Source organism: Ranitomeya variabilis, chromosome 4 (genome assembly GCF_051348905.1).
Source record: "Ranitomeya variabilis isolate aRanVar5 chromosome 4, aRanVar5.hap1, whole genome shotgun sequence".
NCBI classification, from domain to species: domain Eukaryota; kingdom Metazoa; phylum Chordata; class Amphibia; order Anura; family Dendrobatidae; genus Ranitomeya; species Ranitomeya variabilis.
In genome coordinates, this window is record NC_135235.1 from 133,639,393 (window position 1) to 133,666,317 (window position 26,925).

The following is a 26,925-nucleotide window of genomic DNA, read 5'->3' on the forward strand; positions in this document are numbered from 1 at the left end:
CTCAGGCCTGTTGCCTGTTGGCTGGTTGTGGTTGACTATGTGTGTGAACATAGCCTTAAGGTACCGTTACACTTAACGATTTACCAACGATCACGACCAGCGATACGACCTGGCCGTGATCGTTGGTAAGACTTTGTGTGGTCGCTGGAGAGCTGTCACACAGACAGCTCTCCAGTGACCAACGATGCCGAAGTCCCCGGGTAACCAGGGTAAACATCGGGTTACTAAGCGCAGGGCCGCGCTTAGTAACCCGATATTTACCCTGGTTACCAGTGAAGACATCGCTGCATCGGCGTCACACACGCCAATGCAGCGATGAGAGCGGGTGATCAGCAACCAAATAAAGGTCCTGATCATTCGCAGCGACCAACGATCTCCCAGCAGGGGCCTGATCGTTGGTCGCTGTCACGCATAACGATTTCGTTAACGATATCGTTGCTACGTCACAAAAAGCAACGATATCGTTAACGAAATTGTTATGTGGGACGTTACCTTTAGCCAGTTGCCACTTATGGCCATAGTACTACAGACCTGGCATTCTTTGTGTTGAGAATCTACAACAGCGGGAGTCGGAGTTATTGTCAATCTACTTGAAAAGCAAAGATCGAAGCAACCATTCATCTCTGTGACTCAACCACTGCCATATCCTCTTCCAGGGAAGTAGCCTGTCTTCTGCAAGAGTCTCAGATTGATTGCTGCCCATACAAAGTATGGGTCAGCAGCCTACAGTCCATAGAAGGACTTCAGAGCTGTTTTACTATAGCCCATGGCTTACTTATGAATGCCTTAGCAAAGATTTGTACAATAAATGTACAATATTATTTGTGATTGATGATGCTCAATGATGTAAATCTAATATATAAAGCTGAATGTGTGTGTGTATGAGTGTGTACTGTATGTCCGGGATTGGCATCTGCACCGTCGCAGCTACAGCCACAAAATTTTTCACAGTCACACGTCTGGACCCCGAGAGCGTCATAGGCTATGTTATGAGGCGAAATTTTAACCCCGCACTTTCCAACTCACCACAAAATTTTGCCCCTATCTACATAATGGGGAAAAAGTGAAAGGAAAAATGTTGGAGGCAAATTGACAGCTGCCAGATGTGAACAAGGGGGACTTAAAGAGTGAGAGCGATGGCGCCAAAGAGTATATACTGTACAGTTGCTAAGGTGGGGCCCCGACATGGGATACTCACCACACACGGGGATATGAACACACACAAAAAATGCACCACACACTACCACGTGCTTGAACACATATCACCCTCAGCACACATTTCACCACACATACACCAACCTCGCCACATAAAAGTCGAAACACAAAAGTCACTGCTCAAAACTCGCCACACGCAAAATTCGCCACATGCAAAACTCGCCACATGCAAAACTAGGCTCACGCAAAACTTGCATATGCGGAAAAATTGCCACATGCACAAAAGTTGCTACACATGCAAACGTTGCCTCACACAAAACTTGCACATACTCAAAACGCACCACACATAAAACTCGCCACACGCAAAACTTGCTGCACACAACTTGCTACACACAACTTGCTACACTAACCTGTCACATGCAACTCGACATGCAAAAAGTTGCTACATGCATGTCGCCACACAAAACTCATCTCACAAAAGTCGCTACATGCATGTCGCCACACGCAACTCGACACACACAACTTTACACATGAAACTCGCCCTAAAACACACACAAGTCTGGTATTATCCTTCAAAAATAAAAATCTGATTAATTAAGCAGACAAACTACAAGAGCAACAGATGTACCATATTGGAGATACGGCAGCTGTCAGTCACATGACCTGTCTATTATGTGTATGTGTGAGCTAATATATACTGCCAGGGGGGAGTGCTTCCTGTAGGCTGGGGATTTATCAGGCTGCCAATTTTGCTTACAAATACTGAGGTAAAAATACTGACCAAATAATGAGTGAATGAGGTCTAATACAGGAGGAGATGACATACAGGTGCATACTATATACAGGGGAGATGACACACAGGTATATACTATATACAGGAGGAGATGACTTACAGGTATATACTATACACAGGAGATGACATACAGGTATATACTATATACAGGAGGAGATGACTCACAGATATACACTATATACAGGAGGAGATGACTTACAGGTATATACTATATACAGGAGGAGATGACATACAGGTATATACTATATATATGAGGAGATGACACACAGGTATATACTATACACAGGAGGAGATGACAAATGTATATTCTATATACAGGAGGAGATGACATACAGCAGGTATATCCTATATAAAAGAGGAGATGACTCATAGGTATATAGAGGAGGAGATGACATACAGCATGTATATACTATATATTCAGGGGAGATGACTTACAGGTATATACTATATACAGGAGATGACATACAGGTATATACTATATACAGGAGGAGATGACTCACAGATATACACTATATACAGGAGGAGATAACTTACAGGTATATACTATATACAGGAGGAGATGACATACAGGTATATACTATATATATGAGGAGATGACACACAGGTATATACTATACACAGGAGGAGATGACAAATGTATATTCTATATACAGGAGGAGATGACATACAGCAGGTATATCCTATATAAAAGAGGAGATGACTCATAGGTATATAGAGGAGGAGATGACATACAGCAAGTATATACTATATATTCAGGGGAGATGACTTACAGGTATATACTATATACAGGAGATGACATACAGGTATATACTATATACAGGAGGAGATGACTCACAGATATACACTATATACAGGAGGAGATAACTTACAGGTATATACTATATACAGGAGGAGATGACATACAGGTATATACTATATATATGAGGAGATGACACACAGGTATATACTATATACAGGAGGAGATGACACACGTATATACTATATACAGGAGGAGATGACATACAGCAGGTATATACTATATACAGGGGAGATGACATACAGGTATATGACATACAGGTATATACTATATACAGGAGATGACATACAGGTATATACTATATATAGGAGGAGAAGACATACAGGTATATACTATATACAGAAGAGATGACATACAGGTATATACTATATACAGGAGGAGATGACACATAGGTATATACAATATACAGGAGGAGATGACATACAGCAGGTATATACTATTTACAGGGGAGATGACATGCAGGTATATACTATATACAGGAGATGACATACAGGTGTATACTATATATAAGGGAGATGACAAACATGTATATACTGAGGGGAAAATGAGAGGTGTGAGGTGAAAATGAAAAGGTGTGAGTGCAAAATGAGAGGAGTGAGGAACAATAGTGGAGTGATCAGAAAATGACAAGTGTTAGTGGGGAATGAGAGGAGTGAGGGGGGAATGAGAGGAGTGAGGGGGAAAATGAGAAATGTGAGGGGAAAATGAAAGATGTGAGGGGGAAAATGAGAGGTGTGATGGAAAAATAAGAGAAGTGAGGTGCTATAACCACAGATATTTACTATGCCCAGGCAACGTCGGGCTCTTCAGCTAGTACTAACATAAATCTACACCATAATGTTCCTCTATCAAAATGTAACTTGTCTTGTCGGAATAACATGGAATCATACTGCTACGTCAGAGAAAAAAATGAACACATAGGCCAGTTCCACACATCAGTTCTCTGGTATGTGTACTATCCATTATTATTGTGGGTAGATCATGGACGCATTAAAATCAGTGTGTGTTTTCACATGTCCTTCTTTGTCTACAGATTGCTAAAAGACAAAAATAGAAAGATCCAACTTTCTCTTTGGCTAAGTTAAAAAAATATGGATAGCACAGGGATGTCAGTTGAGCGAGTGTACAAAATAGTACAAGGGTCAAGCACAGGTCCAGCACACTGGAAAACAAATGTTTTTCACATATGGGGAAAAAAATGATGTATGAATCAGGCCTCAGTGAAGAGGAAAAAAATGCACAAAAAACAGATAAATCTGAGCCCGAATTGGTTAACATTACTGTGGTCCAGGGTATATAGAAACACAATATAAATAAACACAGTAAAAAATGGAACACAGCTGGAGTCTTCTTATTATCAAGAGGTTCCAGCTGTCTTAATGTTTGGCTGCTATTTTCCAGCTTCAATGTGTCAATTCAGGGCTTTTTTTTAAACTGCTTTGAGTTGGAAACATTTGAGCCTCATTACATTATTTACATACCATTATATCATTTAAAAACAGTTACAAGGTTTTTATATGAAAGAGGCTTGGGAAGGAAAATACAGGTGCATCTCACAAAATTAGAATATCATCAAAAAGTTAATTTTTGCATGCTATAGAAGCTGTCAGCACTGCAGCTTCTGTACACTAACCTTAGAGACTTCCAGATATGCACTGTGCATGACAGGAAGTCTCTTAGCTCTGGAGACCCGGATGTCATGATGACGACATCTGGTCTCCTTGGCATGCCATGGGTTCTCCGATCCAAAGGCAGAGGGGCTGTCAGCCCCTTTGCAGGCTCTGGAACGCTGTGATCATGCTTGATCGCAGTGTTTTCGGGGTTAAAGTGTCGGGGCTGTCTGTGACTGCTCCTGGCTCTTAGTGCTGGGTGTCAGCTGTGACAATCAGCTGACACCCGGCGCTGATAGGCCGCACACCACCCGTGTGCGCGGCCGATCAGCTACGACGTACTGTCCCATCCATGGTCAGACGGGCCCAGCCCACATGGACGGGATGGAACGTCGGATGTCAGAAAGGGGTTAAACCAGGTATTGGTACTTTTGGCAGTGTGGACAGGTGCTATGTCCTGCTGGAGAATTACATTTTCATCTCAAAAAGCTTGTCGGCAGATGAAAGCATGAAGTGCTCTAAAATTTCCTGGTAGACATCTGCGCTGACTTTGGTCTTGATAAAACACAGTGGACCTACACCAGCAGATGACATGGCTCCCCAAATCATCACTGATTGTGGAAACTTCACACTAAACCTTAAGCAGCTTGGATTGTGTGCCTCTACACTCTTCCTCCAGACTCTGGGACCTTGATTTCAAAGGTCTAGTGTGAAGTATCCACAATCAATGATGGTTTGGGGAGCCATGTCATCTGCTGGTGTAGGTCCAATGTGTTTTATCAAGACCAAAGACTTTTGGGTTTTCATTGGCTGTAAGCCATAATCATCAACATTAACAGAAATAAACATTTGAAATAGATCACTCTGTTTATAATGACTTTAATATGTGAGTTTCACTTTTTGCATAAAAGAACTTACATAAATTAACTTTTTGATGGTATTCTAATTTTGTGAGATGCACCTGTATGTGCAGTCTCAATAAATCTGCAATGATTTGTCACTATTCATCAAGTGATTTTGTTGGGTGTGAGAGGTTAATGATTAAGACGTGGTTTTACATGCTTGTAGAAAATGCCCCCAAAAATGTACCTATATTTGCTTTTTTTATTATTGAAGTATTTTTCATGATCTCTCTTTTAGCGCTGTGCAAGCACAGTTGTTTTCATGCAGTTTCTTGGGGGCCGGAATAACAAGATAAAGGAGAGGCTCAAATAATTTATTTCCCCTCTCACTGCCAGTGCCTCTTTCTACAAATGCCTGCCAGCTCCTATGTGAGGGTACGCTCAAACTAGCGTAAATTCTCTCATGCAAGGGAATCGAGACGATTTTGTCAGAGTTTGGGCTAACCTTAGTGTGATCAGTTTCTCTCACAGGCAAGAAGCGGATCACAGATGTGGAGTAGACATGGAACTTAATTTCAATATTTTACACGCACCCATAGACTTGAATGAGTGCACTTGTGCCGATTTGTGCAGCAACTCACAATAGGCTGCGATTGTTTTCTCATGCCGAATCGGCTTAAGAAAAATATCACTGATCTGAGCTGCCCCATAGTATAACAATGATAAAACATCAGATAGCACTCGGCCGTGTTATACTCAGCCCTCACACAGTATAAGATAGTGTTGTAATTACTACCTGTCTTCACAGACAATACACTTAAGGTACCTTCACATTAAGCGACGCTGCAGCGATAGCGACAACGATGCCGATCGCTGCAGCGTCGCTGTTTGATCGCTGGAGAGCTGTCACACAGACCGCTCTCCAGCGACCAACGATGCCGAGGTCCCCGGGTAACCAGGGTAAACATCGGGTTACTAAGTGCAGGGCCGCGCTTAGTAACCCGATGTTTACCCTGGTTACCAGCGTAAAATGAAAAAAAAACAAACAGTACATACTTACATTCGCGTCCCCCGGCGTCCGCTTCCTGCACTGACTGAGCGCCGGCCCTAACAGCAGAGCAGTGACGTCACCGCTGTGCTGTACTTTCACTTTCACTTTACGGCGCTCAGTCAGTGTGGGAAGCGGACGCCGGGGGACGCGAAGGTGAGTATGTACTGTTTGTTTTTTTTACATTTTACGCTGGTAACCAGGGTAAACATCGGGTTACTAAGCGCGGCCCTGCACTTAGTAACCCGATGTTTACCCTGGTTACCAGTGTAAAACATCGCTGGTATCGTTGCTTTTGGTGTCAAACATGACGATACACGCCGGTCTGACGACCAAATAAAGTTCTGAACTTTGTTCAACGACCAGCGATATCACAGCAGGATCCTGATCGCTGCTACGTGTCAAACTAAACGATATCGCTAGCCAGGACGCTGCAACGTCACGGATCGCTAGCGATATCGTTTAGTGTGAAGGTAACTTAAGAAACTGTTCTAAGGATTAGGATTCTGCACTCTGCTGTCTGTATGTGAAACTCCAGAGACAGAGAGAGATTGGGGAAATGTCAATTAGAAGTGGAGAAGGAAGGAAGAGTAGAGGCCTACGATGGTCACATGGTGCAAAAAAGAAGGGAAGATAAGAACACCACACGTTCAGAGGACCACACGTCACACAAGCAGGATATAAACACCATGTGAAACTAGCAAACAGGCAGAGAAACCTAATACAGTATATCAGTAAGTGGTAAATCGGATTCCTTTTAAACAATTTGCATATAATTTTTACATTTATATGTGAAGGGGTTTCAAAATGAAGATGCTATCATCTATTCACTAGATAGACAATTGCCTTGGTGATAGCAGGACTTCCCACCATGAATCCCAAGAACAAGGTTTTGCAGCGCCCTGTGTGAATTAATTGTTGCACCATGAGTTCATTCATTGTCTATGGTGTACGGTTATCTCTGCAGTCCCAGAATGTAGCGGTGGTTCACGTGGGCCACTCTTAAAATCTATACAAAGTCGTATTGTTGTTGAGTTTTTCATTTATAATTATCCACACTTTAAACTGACACAAAATAAATGTTGATACAGCTGTGCATTAACACAAGCAACTAACCAAAGACGATTTTGGATACAATATTCTAGTCCTCGGTTCACTGACAATTTTGATGTCCATTGTAAAAGCTCTAAAATGTGTTAATCAGGTTCTTGTATGACATGTATAAAAAAATTTGATTTGATTTTATAAAACGATATTTATAAAAAAAATAGTAATCTTGCAATTGTTATACCTGGAAATGAGGATTTTTAATGTATACCATACTTTCTATCTTTTCACAAAGACTGTCCAGCACATCTTCTTATCATCAGAGGCAGGATTACAGTGACAGGTAACACCTCTATACACAACCGATGACACAGGATCCACCAATCACTATAGGCGACGTCACAGCTGAACCTGCTCCCCATATTTTTTAAATGATGTTTGCACGGTCTCATTAGATACTGTATTACAACAGATAGGGTGAAGAACTGACCATGGTGGCTATGTACATGTGTTGTTTCCTGAACAACAGGAAGTTAGAGTATAAAAAAGTGCTAGTGTGAAAATTGCAAGTTTTATTTTTTTATTATTTGTTTACTGATTGTGATATGTAAAAGAGTTGCCACCACCCCCCAAAAAAAACATACATTTAACAGAAAAGCTTCATTGAACCAAAAGACATTTTTCTGATGATAACTTCTCTCTAAATCAGGAAAATAAACACCCCTATAAACATGCATTCTCTAATCAGTCAATCAAGCAGTTTATTTTAATTGCCAAATATGTCTTTGTATTTCTTGTCTTCTAGAGGAACAAAGGACTGGGCATATTGGAAGTGAACATATCTGACATTTATCCTGAAAGCTAAAAATAATTGACTAGTAAGATGCTCAGGTCAACCTCACAGCCACCACTTAGGGGGCTACCAATAGGTGCTGGGTAGTCCATGTGATCAAATGAAAAGTGTGTGACCCCCAGGCTGCCAGACAGTAAGGTGCACTACACAACTGTGTGACTGCGACTTTATAAAAGACTTATCTGTGTGTTATAACACTAGGCTTACCACCTTTATAAATAGTAAGTCATTTACTGTACATGGAGATTTTGCATTTATTCATTTGACCTTCCTTACTGTGGCACGGGTATTTTAGGCTTCGATCCATCACCAGAGGAAACAAGGTTCAAGATTTATGTATACTCAGAGCATTAAGTATTGTCCTTTATGTGGATCTCTCACCAAATTTCACAATACAATCTCTTTACATTATTAAATTCTACATATGTATAGACCCGATGAGCCTGTTGTATTTATCCATGCTAGAATGGATATAAAATCCTAATATTAAGATGATAATTTTATGAGTCCAACTATAGGATGAAAATAGCTCAGGAGTCCACTGACGAACATCTGCAGGTTGTACTGAGCACAATGAGATCTCTGCAGGAGGAAAGAGCTGTCAATCGAGTTTTGAGTGCGGGGAATGAGTTAATAAACCCATTATGACGTTTATAAAGTAAATACAGCACCTATATCAGGTCAGATCTATTTCGTAAAGTATATAGCTTGTATTGTAAAAACTGATGACAGATTTCCTTTAAAGGGAATCTGTCACCAGGTTTTTGTGTCACTTACTTTGCGGGTTGCTGCAGTTCTAATTAAAAAAACGTTTAATCTTCCGCAGATCTACCAGTTCTGCCAATGATGAGCTTTGCATAACCCCTACCACATCACTGATTGACAGTTTTTATTATGCCCTGTGCATAGGCAGAAAGTTGTTAATCAGTACTGGGTGTGGTGTTATATAGAGCTCAACAATATGGAGGACTATGAGGCAGCAGCCCAACTGCCCAACTAGTCATCTACTGATAAAAACTATAGCATGCAGCCCAGTAAGTGATACATCACTGGAATCAGGGTCTCTTTCCCTATATAGTGCTGTTCTCAGATTAGGTAGTAAAACACAGTGATAGATCCCCTTTAACCCCTTCACAATCAATGACGTATAGGTATGTAATAGATCGTGTCTCTTCCTTTTATGCGGCTCCGGAGCTGAGCGTGCATCTTTCCCGGCACATCACAGCTGATTTGATTAGCTGTCATAACAGCAGCGGGTCAATCCGCGATCCACCCGCGGTTTTAAAAAGCTAAATGCTGCTGTCAACCTCTGACAGCGGCATTTAACACTCGCTGGCCAGAAGCGCGTCACAAGACATGCCCAAAGGCGCCCATGTCACATAATCACTGGGCGTTTGTGATTTCTGCTACACATAGCAGGGCTGAAGGTGATCAGATGATCGAAGTTTCAAGTCTCCTAAAGGGACTATTGAGGTCAGTAAAAAAAAAAAAGTTTTTTCAAAATATTCCCATTTTTCCAGTATGGTATACGGCAAAATCAATGGCGTCGATGAAAATTACAACTCGTCCCACAAAAAATAAGACCTCACATGCCCATATTGATGGAAAAATAAAAAAGTTACGGCTCTGGGAAGAAGGGGAGCAAAAAAACAAAAACAAAAAAATCACCAGAGGTCAAGGGGTTAAATATGCATTATGAGTTCTGCATGTGACAGACCTCAACAACCAAGCATCAAAATCAACTGCCAAACAAGTGTAACCACTGGCCTTTATTCTGGCCCACAGTCTAGCTATACTTCACTCTCTAGCATTGGATCTACAGTGGCAGCCAATGCATCTAGTTTACAACATACGATTATCTAATTAAAATATAAATAAAGGAATAACATTCCATAAGTATTATTTTCACATGACCGGATGATCCGGGGGGTAAAGGAAAACCGTTGGCAGCATGTCGCCGTCATTAATTTCGATATAAGTGAATTAACATTACTATTGAAAAAACACAAACTGTGGAGAAAACAACAATCAAAGTTCATCAATATAATGATCAACTTTACTTTACGAAATCCTGCACCAACCATAAGGTTTAGTTTTCCAAAATGTTGCTTCCACCTGTTAGACTCTGCATGTACCTTCCATTAAGCTACTATTAGTTATTCAGGTACTTGGTAATATAGAAGAGTGTATTTTGGGTGTTGGAATAGATCATGGCAATGACATTAATGATGCCAAACAACATACCAGACTAAGTAATACTCATACATACTGTAATCATAAAAGTATCATCTAATTAACGTATTACCCAAATGATAATCCTGGCAACATGATACGTTTTTGTTTATATTTTGCTTGTGTAAAAGTTATGTTACAGGGGAGCGCTGCACTTTCTGTCTGCACTAGTTGTCATATACAAGGCTGTGATACTTTTTGCTTCATTGCGGAAGCAGCTTCAATTATAAGGGCCGTGTTATCGGTACCATAAAGTTCTTAACGATTAAATGGAATTCAAACTTACATACCTTTTACGAGAGCTGCAATTTCACTTTTCTATCATTGACGTAGGAAAAAATGCACCTGAAATTTCAAGAAAAAAATAGGTCACAAGAGCCCATACATCTGCAAGTCTTAAACTCAATGTTTCTGCCAAACAGCCAAGTTCCTATACAGAGCAAAGCAAAACCATTCAGCAAGAATAAAAATAGTCACTGAGCTGACGTTGAAACCATACTTCCTGCCTTATCGGATTAACCCTCTGCAGATGCTTTCCTCTTATGAATATTAAGAAAACTCTGCTAGCCTCTCAATATTAATGATTTCTAAAAGCTTTGTGTGTTTGCAGCTTCATGACGGTCAACTTTTTTATTTTTCATCCAGATTATTATTTATTTATGCACATTACTGTTAGGATGTTGTTTACCTTAGAAGCTAATGTAACACCAGATCGAAGAACTCTGCTCAGCCCCTGTTATGTCCTGAATCTAGGGAGATATTTCCAAAAATGGCAAGCAGTAGTAGAAATAGTGGAATAGTTCAGCATAAAGCCATGAGAAGACCTGTAGAGAAGAGTGGGCTACTACGTACTGGTGCTTGGGAACTCCACTATACACTGTAAGAAAATGTATCTGCAAGTTTGCTTGACTCTGGGACCTCCACGTATTGGGCAAGCAAGGGTCCAAGGCCAAAAGTCCCCTTACACATTGCATAAAAGTCAGACAAACCCGCCAATTTAAGTCTACCATCGAATGTGCATGGAACCTCCTGGCTCTTCCCGATGTCAATGATGATGTTGGGGCGAAGTATTGGGCCTGTTGAATTTCTAAAGCAATCCTTTTTTTAGGTAAATCTCTGACCAACAATTCTGTCAGCAGCTTTCTAATAAAGAACACAGGAACACTTGGGCCAAGCAGGAGAGATAGTTGTCGGACAATTTATTGTTTTGGCCAATAGCTAGCCAATGTATATGGCCAGCATAATTCTTAGTGGATTCTCCATCTACACCATGTGCACAACTATTAGGCAGTTTGTATTTTTGATGATTATTGAATAACTCCAGTGCTCTCAGTCAATCCAAAAGGTTAATAAATCTGAAACCTGAATATTTCAGAAAGTAAAAGTGAGGTTTTGTCTTAGGAGAATATCTACTTATATGTGCAGAATTATTGAGAAACTATTACTGTACCAATTATTATGTAGCTAAAAAAAATTTTTCCATCTGTTTGTTTTTATCTGTTAAAGTGAAAATAATACCCAAACAACTCAAAATGTACAAAAATAAATTTCTGACATTAAATATATATGTCAGTGACCGATAAAGCTGTGCTTCTTTTCTATAACAGTGGCAGAGCTCAGAAGGGAAGGAGTGCTGTTTTTGTAACGAGTCCCTGATGTACCTAAATAGTAGAAACCCCACACACATTACCCCATATTGGAAACTAGACCCCCCCAAGAAACTTATCTAGATGTGTTGTGAGAACTTTGAACCCCCAAGTGTTTCACTAAAGTTTATAACGCAGAGCCGTGAAAATAGAAAATCATTTTTTTCCACAAAAAATGATTTTTTTACCCCCCAGTTTTGTATTTTCCCAAGGGTAATAGGAGTAATTGGACCCCAAAAGTTGTTGTGCAATTTGTCCCGAGTACGCTGATACCCCATATGTGGGAGAAAATTACTGTTTGGGCACACGTCGGGGCTCGGAAGAGAAGTAGTGGCATTTTGGAATGCAGATTTTGATGGAATGGTCTGCGAGCGTTATGTTGCATTTGCAGAGCGACTGATGTGCCTAAACAGTAGAAACCCCCCACAAGTGACCCCATTCAGGAAACTAGACCCCCAAGGAACTTATCTAGATGTGTTGTGAGAACTTTGAACCCCCAAGTGTTTCACTAAAGTTTATAACGCAGAGCCGTGAAAATAAAAAATCATTTTTTTTCCACAAAAATGATTTTTTAGAGCAATTTTTGATTTTCCCAAGGGTAACAGGAGAAGTTGGACAGCAAAATGTTAGCCCCAACACTAACCCTAACTTTAGCCCCTACCCTATCATTAACTTTAGCCCCAATCCGAAACCTAACTTTAGCCCCAATCCTAACCCTAACTTTAGCCCCAACCCTAACCCTAATTTTAGCCCTAACCCTAACCCTAATGGGAAAATAGAAATAAATACATTTTTTTATTTTATTATTTTTCCCTAACTAAGGGGGTGATAAAGGGGGGTTTGATCTACTATTTATAGCGGGTTTTTATGTTTGGCAGCTGTCACACACTAAAAGACACTTTTTATTGCAAAGAATAGTTTTTGCATTACCACATTTTGAGAGCTATACTTTCTCCATATTTTGGCCAACAGAGTCATGTGAGGTCTTGTTTTTTGCGAGACAAGTTGATGTTTTTATTGGTACCATTTTAGGCACATGACATTTTTTGATCGCTTTTTATTACGATTTTTGGGAGGCAGAATGAACAAAAACCAGCAATTCGTGAATTTCTTTTGGGTGGGGCGTGTATACCGTTTCGCTTGTGGTAAAATTGATAAAGCAGTTTTATTCTTCAGATTAGTACGATTACAGCTGTAGAATCTGCTGAGTTTTGGGGTGCCAGTTAATACTAATTAACAAGAACTACTGGATCTTTAAAAGGGGGTTTATTACAAACAAGGTATTTACAATGACATACATAAGGGAAGTCTAACTAAGGGACAAGGGTACAATTAAATGGAAGAGGTAATAGGAGAGGGTAGAAGAAGCTGGGATGTGTTAGGTGTTGAGTTCCCACCTCTGCACAGGGGGAATCTGGAACCATCTCCGCTGCGGTCTCCCATTCTTCTCCAGCCGCAGTGGAGTCTGCTCAGCGGAGACGTCGGTCTCTATGTCTTGCTCAGTCTGACTCTGTGCAAAGGGTTACTGCTGTCTTTCCAGCTTCTGCCATTGTAGCCAGTACTGGGCAGCGGTGAGCAGATGTTTTTGGGACTAAGTCCTGCTTTTCCCCTTCTGAGCATGCCCAGGGCAAGATCTCTCATTGGAGATCGAGGGTCACATGCTTAGATACTGCAGCAAATCCCATTGGTCCTCTAGGAAGGTCCTGAAGGTGCTCGACTTCTGTGGCAGCCTCCCATTGGTCCTTCTGGGAAGGTCCTGTACTTGCTGCAGCTATAAAAGGTTCGCATGGCTGCACAGCCATGCGCTAGTGTACACTTGTAAACGTGTGTGTTGATGTGTGAAAGTCGTTCATTAATTATCCCCTCCCTTGTGCATGACTGCTCGCGTAAGGTGGATGATTGCTATCTACAAATCAGCACGTGACACACAATACAGCGTCAGATTGCTGTGACCGCCAGTGCAGCGCCGTGCGCTTTCACAGCGCTTTCCTTACCCAAGCCTGGGTGGTTAGTGGCGTCCGCCAGAGCGGCACCGCACGCACTCCCGTGCATCTAATTATTTTGGTTACGCTGACACCCCAGTTGCGGTGTTGGGTGCAAGAGGTCTAGTTGTACTCTAATCCCGTTTCTAGGGGCAGAGTTCTGTGACTCCTTGCTTGCGCTCTTTGTGCGGTACCATGGCCCTGTGATGCAACAGGGTTCGCTTTCTTCATACTGGGTGAAGTTAACCCGTGTGTGAATCCATATTGTACCGCCATATAGTCCGTCATTACTTAGCAGCAGGTTTCATTTCTGCACGGTGGACCCCGGGCTGCGAATGCACTTTACTCTATCTTTCTAATTATTTGATGCGTTATGTTAGCCCTAACAGGATGTAGGAAGAGATATATAACTGATCCTTACATATATACACTGCTCAAAAAAATAAAGGGAACACTAAAATACCACATCCTAGATATCCCTTAACCCCTTCATGACCCAGCCTATTTTGGCCTTAATGACCTTGCCATTTTTTGCAATTCTGACCAGTGTCCCTTTATGAGGTAATAACTCAGGAACGCTTCAACGGATCCTTGCGGTTCTGAGATTGTTTTTTCGTGACATATTGGGCTTCATGTTAGTGGTAAATTTAGGTCGATAATTTCTGAGTTTATTTGTGAAAAAAACGGAAATTTGGCGAAAATTTTGAAAATTTCGCAATTTTCACATTTTTAATTTTTATTCTGTTAAACCAGAGAGTTATGTGACACAAAATAGTTAATAAATAACATTTCCCACATGTCTACTTTACATCAGCACAATTTTGGAAATAATTTTTTTTTTTTGCTAGGAAGTTATAAGGGTTAAAATTTGACCAGTGATTTCTCATTTTTACAACAAAATTTACAAAACCATTTTTTTTAGGGACCACCTCACATTTGAAGTCAGTTTCAGGGTTCTATATGGCCGAAAATACCCAAAAGTGACACCATTCTAAAAACTGCACCCCTCAAGGTGCTCAAAACCACATTCAAGAAGTTTATTAACCCTTCAGGTGTTTCACAACAGCAGAAGCAACATGGAAGGAAAAAGTGAACATTTAACTTTTTAGTCACAAAAATGATCTTTTAGCAACAATTTTTTTATTTTCCCAAGGGTAAAAGGAGAAACTGGACCACAAAAGTTGTTGTCCAATTTGTTCTGAGTACGTTGATACCTCATATGTGGGGGTAAACCACTGTTTGTGGGCACGGCAGGGCTCGGAAGCGAAGGAGCGCCATTTGACTTTTTCAATGAAAAATTGGCTCCAATCTTTAGCGGACACCATGTCGCGTTTGGAGAGCCCCCGTGTGCCTAAACATTGGAGCTCCCCCACAAGTGACCCCATTTTGGAAACTAGACGCCCCAAGGAACTTATCTAGATGCATAGTGAGCACTTTAATCCCCAAGGTGCTTCACAAATTGATCCGTAAAAATGAAAAAGTACTTTTTTTTCACAAAACATTTTTTTAGCCTCAATTTTTTCATTTTCACATGGGCAACAGGATAAAATGGATCCTAAAATCTGTTGGGCAATTTCTCCTGAGTACGCCGATACCTCATATGTGGGGGTAAACCACTGTTTGGGTGCACGGCAAGGCTCGGAAGGGAAGGCGCGCCATTTGACTTTTTGAATGAAAAATTATCTCCATCGTTAGCGGACACCATGTCGCGTTTGGAGAGACCCTGTGTGCCTAAACATTGAAGCTCCCCCACATGTGACCCCATTTTGGAAACTAGACCCCCCAAGGAACTTATCTAGATGCATAGTGAGCACTTTAAACTCTCAGGTGCTTCACAAATTGATCCGTAAAAAATGAAAAAGTACTTTTTTTTCACAAAAAAAATTTTTTAGCCTCAATTTTTTCATTTTCACATGGGCAACAGGATAAAATGGATCCTAAAATTTGTTGGGCAATTTCTCTTGAGTACGCCAATACCTCATATGTGGGGGTAAACCACTGTTTGGGTGCACGGCAAGGCTTGGAAGGGAAGGCGCGCCATTTGACTTTTTCAATGGAAAATTAGCTCCAATCGTTAGTGGACACCATGTTGCGTTCGGAGAGCCCCTGTGTGCCTAAACATTAGAGCTCCCCTACAAGTGACCCCATTTTGGAAACTAGACCCCCCAAGGAACTAATCTAGCTGTATAGTGAGCACTTAAAACCCCCAGGTGCTTCACAGAAGTTTATAACGCAGAGCCATGAAAATAAAAAAATATTTTTCTTTCCTCAAAAATGATTTTTAGCCCGGAGTTTTTTATTTTCCCAAGGATAATAGGAGAAATTGGACCCCAAATGTTGTTGTCCAGTTTGTCCTGAGTACGATGATACCCCATATGTGGGGGTAAACCACTGTTTGGGCGCACGGCAGGGCTCGGAAGGGAAGGCACGCCATTTGGCTTTTTGAATGGAAAATTAGCTCCAATCATTAGCGGACACCATGTCGCGTTTGGAGAGCCCCTGTGTGCCTAAACATTGGAGCTCCCACACAAGTGACCCCATTTTGGAAACTAGACCTCCCAAGGAACTAATCTAGATGTGTGGTGAGCACTTTGAACCCTCAAGTGCTTCACAGAAGTTTATAACGCAGAGCCATGAAAATATAAAATTATTTTTCTTTCCTCAAAAATGATTTTTTAACCCACAATTTTTTATTTTCCCAAGGGTAACAGGAGAAATTGGACCCCAAAAGTTGTTGTGCAGTTTCTCCTGAGTACGCTGATACCCCATATGTGGGGGTAAACCACTGTTTTGGCACACGTCGGGGAGCGGAAGGGAAGTAGTGACGTTTTGAAATGCAGACTTTAATGGAATGCTCTGCGGGCGTCACGTTGCGTTTGCAGAGCCCCTGATGTGCCTAAACAGTAGAAACACCCCACAAGTGACCCCATTTTGGAAACTAGACCCCAAAAGGATCTTATCTAGATGTGTGGTGACTCTGGTGAGCACTTTCAACCCCCAAGTGTTTCACATAAGTTTATAACGTAGAGCCGTGAAAATAAAAAATAATTGTTCTTTCCTCAAAATTATGTTTTAGCAAGTAATTTTTTATTTTTGCAAGGGTAACAGGAGAAAATGGACCCCAATAGTTGTTGCCCAGTTTGTCCTGAGTACGCTGGTATCCCATATGTGGGGGTAAACCACTGTTTGGGCGCACGTCGGGGCTTGGAAGGGAGGGCGCACCATTTGACTTTTTGAACGCAAGATTGGCTGGAATCATTGGTGGCGCCATGTTGCGTTTGGAGACCCCTGATGTGCCTAAACAGTGGAAACCCCTCAATTCTAACTTCAACACTAACCCCAACACACCCCTAACCCTAATCCCAACTGTAGCCATAACCCTAATCACAACCCTAACCCCAACACACCCCTAACCACAACCCTAACCCCAACACACCCGTAACCCTAAATCCAACCCTAATCCTAACCCTAATCCCAACCCTACCCACAACTGTAACCCCAACACAACCCTAACCCTATCCTTAACCCTAACCACAAGCCTAATCTTAACCCTATTTCCAACCCTAGCCCTAATTACAACCCTAAGGGTACCGTCTCACATAACGATTTACCAACGATCACGACCAGCGATACGACCTGGCCGTGATCGTTGGAAAGTCATTGTGTGGTCGCTGGGGAGCTGTCACACAGACCGCTCTCCAGCGACCAACGATGCCAAGGTCCCGGGTAACCAGGGTAAACATCGGGTTACTAAGCGCAGGGCCGCGCTTAGTAACCCGATGTTTACAGTGGTTACCAGCGTAAAAGTAAAAAAAAAAACGTACATACTCACATTTTGGTGTCCTTCAGGTCCCTTGCCGTCTGCTTCCCGCTCTGACTGAGCGCCGCCGTACAGTGAGAGCACAGCACAGCGGTGACGTCACCGCTGCGCTCTGCTCTCACTTTCCGGCCGGCAGACAGTCAGAGCGGGAAGCAGACGGCAAGGGACCTGAAGGACACCGAAATGTGAGTATGTACGTTTTTTTTTTTTTTTTACTTTTACGCTGGTAACCACGGTAAACATCGAGTTACTAAGCGCGGCCCTGCGCTTAGTAACCCGATGTTTACCCTGGTTACAAGTGAACGCATCGCTGGATAGCTGTCACACACAACGATCCAGCGATGACAGCGGGAGATCCAGCGACGAAAGAAAGTTCCAAACGATCTGCTACGACGTACGATTCTCAGCAGGGTCTCTGATCGCTGCTGCGTGTCAGACACAGCGATATCGTATGGATATCCCTGGAACATCACAGATCGTACCGTCGTAGCGATCAAAGTGCCACTGTGAGACGGTACCCTAACTCTAATTCCAACCCTAACCCTAAGGCTATGTGCCCACTTTGCGGATTCGTGTGAGATTTTTCCGCACCATTTTTGAAAAATCCGCAGGTAAAAGGCACTGCGTTTTACCTACGGATTTACAGCGGATTTCCAGTGTTTTTTTGTGCGGATTTCACCTGCGGATTCCTATTGAGGAACAGGTGTAAAACGCTGCGGAATCCGCACAAAATTGACATGCTGCGGAAAATACACAGCGTTTCCGCACGGTATTTTCCGCACCATGGGCACAGCAGATTTGGTTTTCCATAGGTGTACATGGTACTGTAAACCTGATGGAAAACTGCTACGAATTCGCAGCGGCCAATCCGCTGCGGATCCGCTGCGGATCCGCTGCGGATCCGCGGCCGATCCGCTGCGGATCCGCGGCAATCCGCTGCGGATTCGCAGCCAAATCCGCACTGTGTGCACATGCCCTAACCCTACCCCTAACCCTAACCCTACCCCTAATTCTAACCCTAATTCTAACCCTAGTTCTAACCCTAACCCTAGCAGAAAAAAAAAAAATATTTTATTTATTTTTATTATTGTCCCTATGGGGGTGATAAAGGGGGGTCATTTACTTTTTTTTATTTTGATCACTGTGATAGGCTATATCGCAGTGATCAAAATACTTCTGAAATGAATCTGCCAGCCGGCAGACTCTGCGGGCGCAGTGCGCATGCGCCCGCCATATTGGAAGATGGCGGCGCCCATGGAGAAGCCGGACGGACATCGGGAGGCCCGGTAAGTATGAAGGGGGGGTGATCGGATCACGGGGGGGGACCGGAGCACAGGGGGGGGACCGGAGCACAGGGAGGGGGCACCGGAGCACGGGGGGAGCGGACAGGAGAACGGAGGAGCGGACAGAACGAATTAGGGGGGCGGACCGCGCACCGGAGCACTGGGGGGGCGATCGGTGGGGTGGGGTGGGGGCAGATTAGGTTTTCCAGCCATGGCCGATGATATTGCAGCATCGGCCATGGCTGGATTGTAATATTTCACCGTTTTTTGGGGTGAAATATTACAAATCGCTCTGATTGGCAGTTTCACTTTCAACAGCCAATCAGAGCGATCGTAGCCACGGGGGGGTGAAGCCACCCCCCCTGGGCTGAAGCACCACTCCCCCTGTTCCTGGAGATCGGGTGAAATTGGAGTTAACCCTTTCACCCGATCTGCAGGAGCGCGATCCCTCCATGACGCATACGCTGCGTCACAGGTCGTGAAGGCACCGACTTTCATGACGCAGCGTATGCGTCAAAGGTCGTTAAGGGGTTAAGGAAATATTCCAGTTGCAAATTTTTATTCATTTCATAGTGGAATATGTTCAGAACAATAAAACATAACAATTACACAATTATCAAACTAAATCAAAATGAATATCCCATGGAGGTCTGCATTTGGAATGATACTAAACATCAAAGTGGAAAATCAAATTACAGGCTGATCCAACTTCAGTGGAAATGCCTAATGATAAGGAAAAGATGCTCAGTATTGTGTGCGGCCTCCACGTGCCTGTATGACCTCCCTATTGTACAAAGCCTGGGCATGCTCCTGATGAGGTGGCAGATGGTCTCCTGAGGGATCTCCTCTCAGACCTGGAATAAAGTATCCACCAACTTCCTTTTTGGAAGTGCATTTGAACAGCAAGGTGGCTTGTTGTTGAAGGGAAATAGAGAAAAAAAAAATCTATAAATCTTCAGCATAGCGAGTGTGAGCGAGCTGAGTGTGACCTGAGTGTAAGTGTGGACGGCGGTAAGTGTGACTTGTGATTCAGTGACTTTGGAATCAGGGAGTTTCCAAGGGAGGAATTGCTGTCTCTTTTTAATTAATACTTGTATTTATTTTTTATTTAACGTTTCTGTGTGGTGCAATCCCAATAAGGAAATGAGCTCCACTATTGTTAATGCCATTCAGTGCACATCTTGCCACATGTATGCAGTCCTTGATCAGCCGGTCGAGGGTGCATACTGCTGTGCGAGATGTGAGCACGTTGTGCATTTGGAATCCCAGATTCTGGATCTAAATGTGCAGCTGGCAACACTGAGATCCATAGACAATATGGAGAGGAGTCTTCTGCTCACAGAGCAGACACTCAATGGGATAGATGAGGAGGGGGATGGTAGGATGGAGCTGCAGGACAGTGAAGTAGGTAGCTGGGTGACATTCAGAAAGCGGGGTAGAGGGAAGAGTGCCAGGGAGGCTAGTCCTGATCTGGCTCACCCCAATAAGTTTGCTAAGTTGGCAGATGAGGGGGGTGCCAGTACAGGGGTAGCACTGCTGCAGCCAGGCATGTCCTCTGAAAGCCGGAGGAGTGACTGCTCCAGTAAGGGGGGAAATAGGAGAGCAGGGCAGGCCAGACAGGTGCTGGTAGTGGGGGACTCAATTATTAGGGGAACAGATAGGGCAATCTGTCACAAAGACAGGGATCGTCGAACGGTGTGCTGCCTACCTGGCGCTCGAGTCCGACACATCGCTGATCGGGTGGACAGATTACTGGGAGGGGCTGGTGAGGACCCAGCGGTCATTGTGCACATTGGCACAAATGACAAAGTTAGAGGTAGGTGGAAGGTCCTTAAAGATGATTTCAGGGAATTAGGCTGCAAGCTGAAAGCAAGGACCTCCAACGTGGTATTTTCCAAAATACTGCCTGTACCACGTGCCACGCCAGAGAGGCAACGGGAGATTAGGGAGGTTAATAAGTGGCTCAAGAATTGGTGTAGGAAGGAGGGGTTTGGGTTCCTGCAGAACTGGGCCGACTTCTCAGTGGGCTACAGGCTCTACGCTAGGGACGGGCTGCACCTCAATGGGGAAGGTGCAGCTGTGCTGGGGGAGAAAATGGCTAGAAGGTTGGAGGAGTGTTTAAACTAGGGATTGGGGGGGAGAGTATTCATTTTATAGGAGGGGTAGATAGTGCAGATAGAGACCTGGGCACAAATAAGGAAGTTGGGGGTGGCGGTGGCATGGGGGGTGGGGTTAGAACAGTTAGTAATTTAAGAAAGAATAGAGGTACAGAGAGGAACATCAAGTGCATGTATACTAATGCCAGAAGCCTCGCCAACAAAATGGATGAATTAGAACTAATGTTGTTGGAACATAATTATGATATGGTGGGGATATCTGAAACATGGCTGGATGAGAGCCATGACTGGGCTGTTAACTTGCAGGGCTATAGCCTTTTCAGAAATGACCGTACAGATAAGCGAGGGGGTGGGGTGTGTCTGTATGTAAAATCGACCTTAAAACCCATCCTGCGTGATAATATAGGTGAATCTAATGAAAATGTAGAGTCCCTTTGGGTGGAGATAAGGGGAGGGGGAAAAAATAGTAAATTACTGATAGGGGTTTGTTATAAATCTCCAAAAATAATGGAAGCAATGGAGAATATCCTCGTAAAGCAAATAGATGAAGCTGCGACTAAAGGAGAAGTCATTATTATGGGGGACTTCAACTACCCTGAAATAGATTGGGGAACAGAAACCTGCAGTTCCAGTAAAGGTAATCGGTTTTTGACAACTATGAGAGACAATTACCTTTCACAACTGGTTCAGGACCCAACAAGAAGGGGGGCACTGCTAGACCTAATATTAACCAACACGCCAGACGGCATATCAAATATAAGGGTTGGGGGTCACTTGGGGAATAGTGATCACAAAATAATAAGTTTTCATGTCTCCTTTAATAAGATGTGTAGTACAGGGGTGACAAGGACACTAAACTTCAGGAGGGCAAATTTCCAATGGATGAGAGAGGATCTTGGTGCAATTAACTGGGACGATATCCTGAGACATAAAAGTACACAAAGAAAATGGGAGACGTTTATTAGCATCCTGGATAGGACCTGTGCACAGTATATACCGTATGGGAATAAACATACTAGAAATAGGAGGAAACCAATATGGCTAAATAAAGCTGTAAGGGGTGAAATAAGTGACAAAAAGAAAGCATTTAGAGAATTAAAGGAAGTAGGTAGTGAGGAGGCATTAAATAAATACAGAAAATTAAATAAATTCTGTAAAAAGCAAATCAAGGCAGCAAAGATTGAGACAGAGAGACTCATTGCCAGAGAGAGCAAAAATAACCCCAAAATATTATTTAACTACATAAATAGTAAGAAACTAAAAAATGATAGTGTTGGCCCCCTTAAAAATAGTCTGGGTGAAATGGTGGATGAGGATGAGGGAAAAGCCAATATGCTAAATGACTTTTTTTCATCAGTATTTACAAAAGAAAATCCCATGGCAGCCAATATGACTAGTGATAAAAATTCCCAATTAAATGTTACCTGCTTAACCCAGCAGGAAGTACGGCGGCGTCTAAAAATCACAAAAATTGACAAATCTCCGGGCCCGGATGGGATACACCCCCGAGTACTGCAGGAATTAAGTACAGTCATTGATAGACCATTATTTTTAATCTTTAAAGAGTCCATAATAACAGGGTCTGTACCACAGGACTGGCGTATAGCAAATGTGGTGCCAATATTCAAAAAGGGGACAAAAACTGAACTCTGTAATTATAGGCCAGTAAGCTTAACCTCTACTGTGGGTAAAATCCTGGAGGGCATTCTAAGGGATGCTATACTGGAGTATCTGAAGAGGAATAACCTCATGACCCAGTATCAGCACGGGTTTACTAGGGACCGATCATGTCACACTAATTTGATCAGCTTCTATGAAGAGGTAAGTTCCGGACTGGACCAAGGGAACCCAGTAGATGTAGTGTATATGGACTTTTCAAAAGCTTTTGATACGGTGCCACACAAAAGGTTGATACATAAAATGAGAATAATGGGGATAGGGGAAAATATGTGCAAGTGGGTTGAGAGCTGGCTCAGGGATAGGAAACAAAGGGTGGTTATTAATGGAGCACACTCGGACTGGGTCGCGGTTAGTAGTGGGGTACCACAGGGGTCAGTATTGGGCCCTTTTCTTTTTAACATATTTATTAATGACCTTGTAGGGGGCATTCAGAGTAGAATTTCAATATTTGCAGATGACACTAAACTCTGCAGGGTAATCAATACAGAGGAGGACAATTTTATATTACAGGATGATTTATGTAAACTAGAAGCTTGGGCTGATAAATGGCAAATGAGCTTTAATAGGGATAAATGTAAGGTCATGCACTTGGGTAGAAGTAATAAGATGTATAACTATGTGCTTAATTCTAAAACTCTGGGCAAAACCGTCAATGAAAAAGACCTGGGTGTATGGGTGGATGACAAACTCATATTCAGTGGCCAGTGTCAGGCAGCTGCTACAAAGGCAAATAAAATAATGGGATGCATTAAAAGAGGCATAGATGCTCATGAGGAGAACATAATTTTACCTCTATACAAGTCACTAGTTCGACCACACTTAGAATACTGTGCACAGTTCTGGTCTCCGGTGTATAAGAAAGACATAGCTGAACTGGAGCGGGTGCAGAGAAGAGCGACCAAGGTTATTAGAGGACTGGGGGGTCTGCAATACCAAGATAGGTTATTACACTTGGGGCTATTTAGTTTGGAAAAACGAAGGCTAAGGGGTGATCTTATGTTAATGTATAAATATATGAGGGGACAGTACAAAGACCTTTCTGATGATCTTTTTAATCATAGACCTGAGACAGGGACAAGGGGGCATCCTCTACGTCTGGAGGAAAGAAGGTTTAAGCATAATAACAGACGCGGATTCTTTACTGTAAGAGCAGTGAGACTATGGAACTCTCTGCCGTATGATGTTGTAATGAGTGATTCATTACTTAAATTTAAGAGGGGATTGGATACCTTTCTGGAAAAGTATAATGTTACAGGGTATATATATTAGATTCCTTGATAAGGCGTTGATCCAGGGAACTAGTCTGATTGCCGTATGTGGGGTCGGGAAGGAATTTTTTTCCCCATGGTGGAGCTTACTCTTTGCCACATGGGTTTTTTTTGCCTTCCCCTGGATCAACATGTTAGGGCATGTTAGGTTAGGCTATGGGTTGAACTAGATGGACTTAAAGTCTTCCTTCAACCTTAATAACTATGTAGACAGTCTGTGGTGCAATGTGATGTTGGTGGATGGAGTGAGACATGATGTCCCAGATGTGCTCAGTTGGATTCAGGTCTGGGGAATGGGTGGTCCAGTCCATAGCTTCAATGCCTTCATCTTGCAGGAACTGCTGACACACCCCAGCATGGGGTCTGGCATTGTCCTGCATTATGAGGAACCCAGTGCCAACCGTACCAGCATATGGTCTCACAAGGGGTCTGAGGATCTCATCTCGGTACCTAATGGCAGTCAGGCTACTTCTGGCGGGCACATGGAGGGCTGTACGGCCCTCCAAAGAAATGCCACCCCACATCATTACTGACTCACTGCCAAACCGGTCATGCTGAAGGATGTTGCAGGCAGCAGATTGCTCTCCACGGCATCTCCAGACTCTGTCACATCTGTCACATGTGCTCAGTGTGAACCTGTGTGAATCTGCTTTCATCTGTGAAGATCACAGGGTGCCAGTGGTGAATTTGCCAATCCAGGTGTTCTGTGGCAAATGTCAAGTGTCCTGCACGGTGTTGGGCTGTGAGCACAACCCCCATCTGTTGATATCGGGCACTCAGACCATCCTCATGGAGTCGGTTTCTAACAGTTTGTGCAGACACATGCACATTTGTGGCCTGCTGGAGGTCATTTTGCAGGGCTCTGGCAGTGCTCCTCCTGTTCCTCCTTGCACAAAGGCAGAGGTAGCGGTCCTGCTGCTGGGTTGTTGCCCTCCTACGGCCCCCTCCACGTCTCCTGGTGTACTGGCCTGTCTCCTGGTAGCGCCTCCAGCCTCTGGACACTACACTGACAGACAGAGCAAACCTTCTTGCCACAGCTCGCATTGATGTGTCATCCTGGATGAGCTGCACTACCTGATCCACTTATGTGGGTTGTAGAGTCCATCTCATGCCACCATGAGTGTGAAAGCACAACCACCATTCAAACCAAAATATGGGCAGCACGGTGGCTCAGTGGTTAGCACTGCAGCCTTGCAGCGCTGGAGTCCTGGGTTCAAATTTTGTATGTTCTCCCCCTGTTTGCATAGGTTTCCTCCGGGTACTCTGGTTTCCTCAAACATTCCAAAAGACATACTGATAGGAAATTTGGATTGTGAGCCCCATCGGGGACAGCAATGATAATGTGTGAAAACTGTAAAGCGCTGAGGAATATGTTAGGGCTATATAAAAATAAAGATTATTATTATTATTATTATTATTAAATGTGACCAACACATCAGCCAGAAAGCATTGGTACTGAGATGTGGTCTGTGGTCCCCACCTGCAGAACCACTCCTTTATTGAGGGTATCTTGATAATTGTCAAAAATTTCCATCTCTTTTCTATTTCACTTGCAATCAGCATGTGAAATTGATTGTCAATCAGTGTTGCTTCCGAATCCTAAGTGGACAGTTTGATTTCACAGAAGTTTGATTTGCTTGGAGTTATATTCTGATGTTTAAGTGTTCCCTTTATTTTTTTGAGCAGTGTATTAAGCCAATACACTTCCACACCCACATACAAGCCATGACTCCACCCATGCTCCGGTATCCTTTGTAGTAGAGTATCCAATCATCTTCTGAGGAGCATGGCGGCTTTAGGTCTCCTCATCTCGGCATGCTCATTTCGGCATGCTTAGCATGTCAGTCTCTGCAAGGAGAAATGATACTTCTTGGATATCTGGTAATTTTAGAAATTATCATTGCAGTGGTCATCATTTTCCTCTGGATGGCGTTCTTGGATTTAGGATAAAGTCCTGGTGTCAAAAGGCCAGAGGGCATTCCCTTTAGGCTGGAGACTAGATGTCCATCTGAAGAACAATGGCTTGTAATTCACCTCCACATGGAATGTTTGTCAAAGATGAAATGTTCAATTCAGGAGCAGTGGTTTATACTCCCAATCCCAACACCACAGGGGTTATGCATCCTCAAAGAGATTGGAGACACAATTCCCATCTACAATGTAGATTCTCTTTATTCTATTAAAAGAATGGAGGACTTCATACCCCAGGAACTTGTGCGACCACATTTTACAGCTAATGGTCAATTCTTGATGTAGGTTTTAGCTGTTATGTAGAGTTCAAGGAATGTTCATTGCTTTTATGATACATAAACTGTCCATGTTGGCTCCAACAACAGCGATACCTCATTTATATATATTTTTTATGTTTTGGTGCTTTTATACAATAAAAACTATTTTACATGAAAAATAATTGTTTTTGCATCGATTTATTCTGAGGGCTATAACTTTTTTACTATTATAGGTCGGGTCATTATGGACGCAGCGACACTAAATATGTGGACTTTTATTTATTTTTTTATTTACATAAAGAAATTTATTTATCGATACAGCGATGCTTCGGTATAACAACCAGAGGTCTCTTTAAGACCTCTATGGTTGTTGATGCCGGATTGCGATGAGCACCACCCTGTGGTCAGCGCTCATAGCAATGCAGTAAATCTACTACATATGAGCGACCTGAGCTTCGCTCCTATGTAGCAGAGCCGATTGAGTTGTGCCAGCTTCTAGCCTCCCATGGAGGCTATTGAAGCATG

General features: G+C 42.9%; 1 protein-coding gene across 1 annotated transcript in view; it reads right to left on the minus strand.

Annotated features, from left to right (window-relative positions):
• Window positions 1-26,925, minus strand: part of CHST3 (carbohydrate sulfotransferase 3) — a 180,588-nt gene that overhangs the window by 61,270 nt on the left and 92,393 nt on the right. The window contains exon 2 of the mRNA XM_077259277.1: window positions 10,667-10,721. The gene's annotated coding sequence lies outside the window, so the exon portion shown is untranslated. The remainder of the gene's footprint in view (window positions 1-10,666; window positions 10,722-26,925) is intronic.